This window comes from Zingiber officinale, chromosome 9A, assembly GCF_018446385.1.
Source record: "Zingiber officinale cultivar Zhangliang chromosome 9A, Zo_v1.1, whole genome shotgun sequence".
Taxonomy (NCBI): domain Eukaryota; kingdom Viridiplantae; phylum Streptophyta; class Magnoliopsida; order Zingiberales; family Zingiberaceae; genus Zingiber; species Zingiber officinale.
Genome location: NC_056002.1, coordinates 15,027,123 through 15,037,225, shown reverse-complemented (window position 1 = coordinate 15,037,225; position 10,103 = coordinate 15,027,123). Strand labels below are relative to the sequence as shown.

The window sequence follows — 10,103 nt, the reverse complement described above, 5'->3', positions numbered from 1 at the left end:
ATTGACCGATTATAAAAAAGAACCACTGACCGCGATATAATCAAACCACTGACCACGACCATATCCCACGTAAAGATGTGGAAACTGAAAACAAACAGGTGGATAGCACAGGCACAAGTCAATTAGAGTTACCTGCTTTGGAAGGTGCAGCGTATTGTGCCACAGTCTAGTCTTGTTTGCAAGGAGAGTCGAACCCAGCAGTTATCCTGGGGTGAGCCGAGCAACTAAACAAAAGAACATCGAGGAAAATGAAGATCAAAATCGAAGAAAGTTGATTTGGACAAAAAGAAATCACAAAAATCATAAAATCGGCTAAGTAATACCTCATACCTGGACTCAGGACAGATTTAGGGCAGGGTGGGGCGAGGGGAAGAATCTAGGTTGCCTTGGGGCCGAGCGTTTGAGATGGGGAGAGCGGAGATCGAAGCGCGAAGAGTGACGAGATTGCGTTGGATGGGGCGAAGCGCGAAGAGCGACGAGAGGGCGTTGGATGGGGGCGGAGAGCGGAGAGACACGATGGGCCGGAGAGCGGAGAGAGCTCTTAGGGTTTAGGGAGGCGGAGAGAAATGGGAGTTCGAGAAGGAGAAGAGGCGGAGAGAAATGTGGCGGAGAGAAAATTTGATGAGAAATGTACTGATGTGGAAATGTCCACGCAGGAAGCCACATGGGTCGAGATAGGAATTCGAGATGAGGGTTCGAGACATATATCATTTCTCTATAATTTATATGTCCAAGTCTAACATGTTATAAATTAGAACACTTGACCAAATAAGAATTTATAATTTTATTACCATTGAAATTACAGCGTCCAACCATTACATTCATTTTGAATATATCGTTTCCCATGAACCCTCTGTCTATGAATTGACCATTTTCTATCAATACATATTTATTCTACTCAAACACTAGCCTAAAATCAACTTTGACAAGAGTCGACCTTTACACTAAATTCTTCCAGATATCGGGAACGTGAAGCACATCAATTAGTGTCACTTCTTTGTCTGACATCATCTTTAATGTCACCTTGCCAAGACTAACAATGTTGGAAGTTGCAGAATTTCTCATGATTAGTTTTCTTCCATTAATAGAGATATAAGTTAAAAACTAGATATTGTCAAAGCAAATGTGTCGTGTAGCACCAATATCGACCCACCACTCCCTTGGATTGTCCACCAAGTTGGCTTCAAATATGACGACAATCAGGTTTAATTCTGACATCTCTATTAACACTGACTTATCTTTGTCATATACACTTGAGTGATTTTCTTTGGACGTCAGCGGTCTTTGGCCTTGTGATTTGATTTGTCACAGTTGTGGCATGTTCCTTAGAACTTCTTGACTATCCCTTGGTTCTGTCCTTTGCCGGGATACTTTCTCTTCTTGCCCGTGTTTGGTTCCATCAAATTTGCCTTTGCAAATATAGACGTTTTTGTTGATTCTGATTACTTGTGATTTTCTTCAATCCGTAGTCTTATAATCACATCCTCAAGCCTCATCCGCTTTTGTTTGTGTTTTAGATAATTTTTGAATTCCCTCCATGAATGTGTGAGTTTCTAGATTATCGTAGCAACTTGAAAGGACTCATTCATTGTCATACCCTTGACATACAAATTATGTAGGATCAACTGCAACTCTTGAACTTGAGTCATTTCGATTTTAAAATCAATTATTTTGAAATAAAACAACATTTTTACATAAGAACCTCACAAGGTTCAATGTGGTTAGATAAAATAATATATTTTGTTGTCACCTCTTGAAATCAATACATGTAAATTTCTTCGATTTCTGGCCATACGACGATGGAACAGAAGTCGATGATGAATCCATCAAGATTGCACGGAAATTTATTTTAAAATTGTTAGAGTTGGTGGTGCAATTTGAGCACGGGCAAAATGACAGTATAACATCGCTTTGGTGAAGTCCAGACTAAAAGTAGACTCTATCTCTTTAAGACGAATTTGTCTCGCACACGGTGCTCACAGAACACATCAATGGTCTCCTAATATACAATAACTTTATCTCATGATAGCAGCACTGCAAATCGCAAAACATCCTAATCAAAGAAGCTTCTTGAACTCTCTAAATATAAGTATGAAATGCAATGCTTGTTTTGCCTTTAAATGGAATGAATGAAATGAGAGATGAAGGATGTTATTTATAACAAATGGAAGAACCTCTTCGTCAATTAGATCTTACTCATCCAACTTGAATTAGATGATTTATATCTCATCCCTTCCAAGGAACACAATATCTTTTTATTTGGATGTCTTCCATTTGAAACCAACGGTTAATGGTTGAGATTGAGTCATCCGAGGAGACACTTATGTCTTATCATTTGGATAATGTCCTTAATCCGACAATCCAGATAAGTCATGTCACCAATCTATGTGATTTCTTGTTCACACACTAATCGGTTCAAAATCAAGTTTCCAACAAAATCACAAGAAGATATATTAGCACATTTCTGTGTAGATGAGATAAGAACCCAGCAGAAACCGAGGCGTAGGCTGCAAACCTACGAGTAACGTAATTCCTAAACCCCGATACTTCTACTAGCCAACGCACCACATGACCATATTATCCTGCACGATATAAGAGACTTTTGAAGTATTTGTTTCATGTTGTCATTTCCTAACTGTTGGAGAAGATGCTCCTAGTGACTTACAACATAACCTTGTTGAAGAAGAGTTTTCAGGCTTCAATGGCATGGATGCGCCGCCATTGAAATTCAATGTTATGGAAGGAAATGATTCATCGACACGGCAGATTTAGACAGACTGATGTGGTATGTTGTAGTTGAAGTTGCTCGACTACCTGCCGGTTGTGATGAAACGCTTGTTTCCTTTTCGAGGGATCAAATGGACTGATGGTGAAAACGGAGCTATTATCTGCATATAGGAGAAGTATTATTAGCACAAATACAAGAATGACTAGAGTTTGCAGTAACAAGATCAACTTACTGCATTACCAAAATGATCATAAGCTTGCTCTGCAAGGTAAGCCAAGGTGGTGCTCAATCGATGATGGTTCCGTGTGTGTTTGATGCTTCAATCACGGACTAGCTAATTGATAGTATTTGTCCATTGACAGCAATACTCTCTAGATGTAAGTTGTAATGAGACCTCAAATCCAAACCAAGGCAGTGACTCCATAAATCCAAAAAACCTAATATCAGTTCATTTTTTTGAGGGAAAAGAAGCAAATTCTGATGGAAGTTTATTAAAACAACAATTGAATCTATGACTTCTGATCATAAAAGAAATTTGAAACCATGTGGGGAATTATTAGAAAAGGCATAGTTCTAAAAAATAGCAAGTTCAGAAATCACAAGCAGCATTTTGCCTACAATATACTTGTTCATTGGCTCCATAGAATTTGCATCAAAGGGACTTACTGTGATGGAACAAGAGGGGTATAGACAATACCCGGTTCGATAATCTCTCCGAGAACCAATATGCTTCTGCCATTATCAGATCCCTTCAAGCAATGAGAAAAGACTCTAGGTGTCACACCTATAGAGGACAGCTACGAGATGACCGATAATTGATGCTGCCCAAATCCAAAAATCCCATCAACTGCCTTGTCTGGCTTGGTCAAGCCCCCAGTCTGAGAGCTGCTGCATCTGAGCCAAAAAAAATCTCAAATTTAAGAATCTATCAACATTGAATCAACATTTTTTCAGCTTTCAAGTACATTAGAAACTTGGTAAATATTAGGGCGCAGAAGCTGTGCAAGAACAATAGGACACTCATGACTGTCAGCAAACAAGCAGATAAAGAACAAGAATGTAGCGTCTTAAACTTTTTGCATTAACTAAATCTTTATTGCGTGTTTACAAGAGACTTGGTAAACATTATGGTGTAGAAGATGTACAAGAACAATAGGACACTAATGAATTTCACAAACATGCAGATAAAAAACAAGAATATAGTGTCTTAAACTTGTCTGCATCAAAGAACAATAGACTAACCTATGGTGTCTATTGTTATTTATATTTTAACTATTTGAGGCAACAACCTAATGTTGGTTTTACCCAAAAGACTCCACAAGAGAGGAAAAAAAAAAAAAGGAGAAAATACTCATTACAATTTTTTAATACCAAGTTCGTACAAAAATAGGAAATTTTTTGGGCAATTATGAATTATAAAAAATCAAATCTTAAGAGCCAATGTTACCCAAACACAAAGGTAGCTGAGGAATTCACTCTGTTGGTTTCCCTTACTGTTTCAAAATATAATACCTAGAAATGCCACTCCCATCATCATACTGGAAAGAGTAACTGAAAGGGGAGTTTGAAGAACTAGAAGTAGAACACAACACTTCCCCATTTTGAAGGGCTGAAGTGCACCTATCATCGGAGCAACTGATTCGCTATGATGTAAAACAAGTTTCAAGATTGAAGAACTCAAACTGGATCTACTATAAGCAAATGACAGCTTATGAAATTAGACTTCATTGAAGGTGATACGGATTATGATAAGATGGTCTGACGAGTGAAAGAGGGGTCAAGGTAGAGAAATATAGGAAAGATATAAAGTCGGTCGAGTAAAGGACGAGCGAGCATCCACGTGTTCATATACGCTCGGACGGGCAAAGTCTGCTCGAGCATAAAGACATTTAGTCTTATATAAGATTCTTAGCATGTTACCGGCTGACCGAAGGTCGAACGAACATTCACGTGCTCATATACGCTCGGACGGGCAAAGCCCGTCCAAGCGTAAAGGCATTTAGCATTATATAAGATTCTTAGCATATTACCGGCCGACCGAACGCCGAGCGAGCACCCACGTGTTCATATACGCTCGAACGGACAAAGTCCGCCCAAATGTAAAGACATTTAACCTTATATAAGATTCTCAACATGTTACCGGGCGACTGAAGGCCGAGCAAGCATCCATGTGCTCATATACGCTCGGATGGACAAAGTCCACTCGGGCGTAAAGATATTTAGCCTTATATAAAATTCTCAGCATGTTACTGGTCAACCAAAAGCCGACCGAGAACCCATGTGCTCATATACGCTCGGACGGGCAAAGTCCGCCCGAGCGAAAAGGCATTTAGCCTTATATAAGATTCTCAGCATGTTACCGGCCAACAGAAGGCCGAGCGAGCACCCATGTGCTCATGTACACTCGGACGGGCAAAGTCCGCCCGACCGTAAAGGCATTTAGCTTTATGTAAGATTCTCAGCATGTTACCGGCCGAACGAAGGCCGAACGAGCACTCATGTGCTCATATACGCTTAGACAGGCAAAGTCCACCCGAGCGTAAAGGCATTTAGCCTTATATAAGATTTCAGCATGTTACCGGCAGATCGAAGGTTGAGCGAGCACCCATGTGCTCATATACGCTCGAATGGGCAAAGACCGCCCGAGCGTAAAGGCATTTAGCCTTATATAAGATTCTCAGCATGTTATCGACTGATCGAAGACCGAGCGAGCACACATGTGCTCATATACGCTCGGTCGGGCAAAGCTCGCCCCAGCATAAAGGTATTTAGCCTTATATAAGATTCTCAGCATATTACCGGTCGACCGAAAGTCGAGCGAGCATCCATGTGCTCATATACGCTCGGACGGGCAAAGCCCGCCCAAGCGTAAAAGTACTTAACTTTATAGCAGCTTATGGTATATTATCGGTCGGCAGCTTATGGTCAAAATGCACTCGTCCGAGTAAAGTCTGACCAAGCGTAAGGGCACTAGTCTAAAGTTCATAAACATTCACCCGAAACATGCTTAGCAGGAGACATTCTCAATATATATATATATATATATATATATATATATATATATATATATATATATATATATATATATATATATATATATATATATATATATGTGTGATTATTTGAAGAACTGCAAGACATCAAGTTCTAAAAAATTATTGAAATTATATTTAAAGATGCAATGACTCGCCAAGACATGCCCAATAGAATATTTGACGGGAAATATCTTTTAGAAGCTTCTTCAGTTATAATGACGTGTCCTCATCATAAATATAAGTCATAAACGACAAAATGGGTGCATCTGGTGTACAAAAAAAATTTCTTAAAGGATTATTGTATGAAGTATAGACGATGACTTCATCTCCAAACAAACTCTAACGAACTGGAGACTACTTCACGACTACAGAGGTCACATAAGGTAGTATAAAAGGGGGATCCTCTCCATTAGCAAGGTACGTAAGTTCTAGCATCTAAACTATGTTTCCAAATACTTCAATTACTGTTCTTCTTAGTCTTCTGCCTTCCACCTTTGAGAGAGAAACTGACTTGAGGATCGGAGGGTCTAGCCAGAGATCCTCACCCCAGTCTTAGGTCACTAACGCTTTGTTGGTTTGTCTCACTGTGCGTAGAATCGCGGAGAAGTTCTTTAAGGTCTCCCGGAGGCTATCTTCATCAAGGATCTTCGTTCACCGGAGTCCTCGCACGTCTTCGTAGATTTCAGACAGGATCAGAAGGTTTCAAAGGAAATGCCTTTAAGAGTGTGTTTGGTTGAAGGTTATCCTTGATAACATTGGTTATCCATCCAAGGTTATCAATAAAAACTCTATTTGATATAGGTAATTGATGATTCTCAAGTAATATTTCATGCCTGACATGTCAGCAAAATGGGCATCCAACCCGGAATCAAAAAACCTCGGAAAACTGAGGTTTTTCTTGATTTCGGGGTTAACGAATTCTTTTTATCAAAAATACCCTCCGATAAGAGAAAAACGTAAAAAAAATTAAAAATAGAAAAAAAAATTAAAAAAATGGAAAAACATTTAAAAATAGAAAAAACATAAAAAATAAAAAAATGTAAAAAAATAAAAAAACGTAAAAAATTTAAAAAATAGAAAATGTAAAAATATATAAAAATAAAAATAAAATAAAAAACATAAAAAATTTAAAAAAATGGAAAAAATTTTAAAATAGAAAAAACATAAAAAATAGAAAAACTTTAAAAAAAATTTAAAATATATAAAAAATTTTTAAAAAAACTTTAAAAATGTAAAAAAAAAAGGAAAAAAATACAAAAAAAATAAAGAAAAAAAGGTGAAAAATAAAAAGTAAAAAAACATTAAAAAAAAAAAAGAGAAACGTAAAGTGTAAATAATAATAATAATAATAATAATAATATGTATAATCAATTTTGTAACTGAGAATAATACAATAAAAATTAAGATATGTTATTCATTAAAACTTTCAAACAAATAAATTTTTGTTGCATTACTTAAGTTGAACCAAACAACATTTAATTATATTTTATTCCTTATAATCTTAATTGTGTGATTACCTGATAATCATATAACTGAAATTATATATAATAATTTGAACCAAACACACCCTAAATATCATATAATACCATCAATCAAATAAGTACAATTTGAGAAGACAGACATACATGTATTGATCCATCTTACTGATTGGGGTGTTGAAAATTTAGAAAAGAGAAGGGGTTTTACTTTCAACCCGCTGGATGTTGGCCATCATTGCAAGGATTGCATGCCACCCACAAAATATCGCTGTCTGTATTGATCTGAACATACAACTCCCTTGAGGGGTTCCCCAATGTCACACTAGTATAATAAAGTCTGTCATTACAAAGTAAGAATCAGAAATTTGTAAGTGCATTGATAAAACATAAAACTTCATATTTGTCACTTTCTCTACTCTGTCATCTGTAATTCAAAATATGGTTAACACTAATGAAAGAGGTGTTGTTCATCTACTTGCATTGCTCGTGACATAGTTGGGCAAGATTCAAAAGGGTAAAATCACGATTGTAATCTGTATTTACCCATTCAGGATTTCAGTGTGCTTTCTAAATGAAAGATCTTCTCAGATAATATCGCGATGATTTCTGAGTGAGAGATCTAGAAAAACCTTCATTCTTCACATGTTTGTACGTTTGTAAGGGCAAAATAAAAAAGTATATAAATATGAGAAGCAAACTGAAATTTGCAAAGTGAAAGCTACATCGATCGATGTATTGGCAAAATAATGGAAAAAGTTTTTTTTTTAACTCTCACCTGTTTTCTTAGTGGAAATAGGTTTTAAAAAAATCTGCAACCAACAACAAGCAAGAGGGAAGGATACCCGATGGCAAAAGGATTGGCGGCGCCCCAAACGGAGAAATCCACCACCCCGACGGCGGATGACCCCAGAAGTGACCGGTCGGCGTGCCGGGCCCGGTCCCGCGACCTGACGTGATCCAGGCTGACCCCATTCTTCCGCAGCGCCCTCTCCAGCCTCAACTTCTGCGGGAGAATCCAGTCGCCAACCAGTTCGTATCGGTGCCGCATCTCCTGATCCACCAATTGCTCTTCTTCTTCCTCGCAAGGCTTCTCTTTTTCTAATGATCACTCCCAATGAGGTTTGGGAAGGATTTTTGCTGAAAAAGATAACTTCTAATAGACTCAAAATCATCTTGAAAAGTCATTAACAAGTGTCAGATATATTAACGATCATGGAGATTAGTATAGATGATAATTGCATTAGCACTTGCCATATAGGATCATCAAGTACAATATGATCCCAGATTTCTTGTAATTGTGAGACATAGTTATGAATTGTTTGTTCTAGTTATTATTGTATTCGATGGAGTCTGAAACTGGTTGACATAATCAAAAACAGAATAACGCTTCTTTAAGATATTCCATACCTCTTAAACAGTATCAAAACGTCGAAAGTCAAGCTTAATTCCCTTAACATAAGTATTTCAAAACCATATCAAATTTTGATGGTTCGTGTCATCCATCCCAAGTGATCAGACGTTTTGTATCTTCTGCTTCTTTTGACTTTCGTGTGGGTTTATGTATTGCACCGGTAACATGCGCCAAATAAGTCTTCCTTTAAAAAAGTTAAAAAACTCTTCAGCTCACAAATTGTAGTTTGTTCCATCAAAGATAATATTTATAAGATGGGGGGTGTATTGAGAAAATATTGAAGTTATCATTGAAGTAATCAGTCCACTATTTTAAAACAAAGTTGATGACAAACTTAATTTGAATCGTGACTGTTGATAATAAATATGGAAGGGAGTTGCTGTCTCCACAGAGATCTATTGTTGTTGCTATGGACGGCTGGCAGCAGCTGAAAAAGAAGAAAAACGCAAATCTGACTGCGCATGGCGTGAGAAAGAAACCCTCAGAAAAAGCAGATTTTGTGAGATAAATGATTGCTGGAGCAGGAAGAGAGGATGTTGACCTGCTTGAAGAAACCTGGTGATAAAGCATAGGCTAAGAAAATTGCGAAGGCAGTGAAGATGAGATCAAATCTGAAGAAGACCATGAAAATTCGGACCTCTATGACTTTTCATCGGCCAAAAACCTTATAAAGCCCAGAAACCCAAAATACCCTAGAATTAGTGATCTACCAATAAAAAATAAGTTGGACCACTATCAAATTCTCAAGTATCCTTGACCACTGAATCTGCTACGAAGAAAATGGAAGAAAACAACTCTTGTCTTCATTGTTAACCTTAGAGTGGACAAGAAGAAAATCAAGGGTCTGACTAGGATGTCCTTGACATTGCAAATAAGATTGGTAACATCCGAAGGCAACAATAATGACGAGCCTCTTGATCACAACAGATTCGTTACTTGTGCGGTGGGATTCCTTGCTTGCTCTGATTTCATGTAAAAGAATTAGAGAGGATAAGAGAAATACTTCATTTATACACATTTGCACATGTTATTTATGGAAGAGATCCTTAATTAATTATAATTGATTACAATCTTAATTTATTTCTATATATAGACTCATGATGGTAAAAAACGAATACGCTCGCCCCCAACGTCCCCGTCAATTCATCCCCGAGCCAACACGGAGAAGGTAAATTACGGACGGCTACTAGCAGATTCGAACCTCAGACCTCATGATGATAACATCTTATGCGCTAACTACTAGACCCATTCGAGAGGATTTCTATATATATACACTCATGTTAATTAAGGAAAAGATCTTTAATCAATTAATCTATTTCCAAATACACACTAATAAAGTCAATGAGAGAATGAGAACCTAGAAGAGTTATATGGTTTCTTGAGTTGAATTCGTTGCAATTAAATAAGCGATGGAATGACTATAGTGAAACTTGGTTTGTTTACTTCCTATG

General features: G+C 37.4%; 2 long non-coding RNA genes across 2 annotated transcripts; both read right to left on the bottom strand.

Moving 5' to 3' along the window:
* Window positions 1-2,402: 2,402 nt before the first annotated feature.
* Window positions 2,403-3,616, bottom strand: LOC122018880. Its single transcript, XR_006121940.1, has 3 exons — window positions 3,395-3,616; window positions 2,969-3,146; window positions 2,403-2,888 (listed from the first exon to the last, which is right to left on the bottom strand). It is a non-coding gene; the product is annotated as an uncharacterized LOC122018880 (long non-coding RNA).
* LOC122018881 lies at window positions 3,612-8,213 on the bottom strand. The gene is made up of 3 exons (XR_006121941.1): window positions 8,084-8,213; window positions 7,450-7,563; window positions 3,612-3,622 (listed from the first exon to the last, which is right to left on the bottom strand). It is a non-coding gene; the product is annotated as an uncharacterized LOC122018881 (long non-coding RNA).
* Between the last annotated feature and the right edge of the window lie 1,890 nt (window positions 8,214-10,103).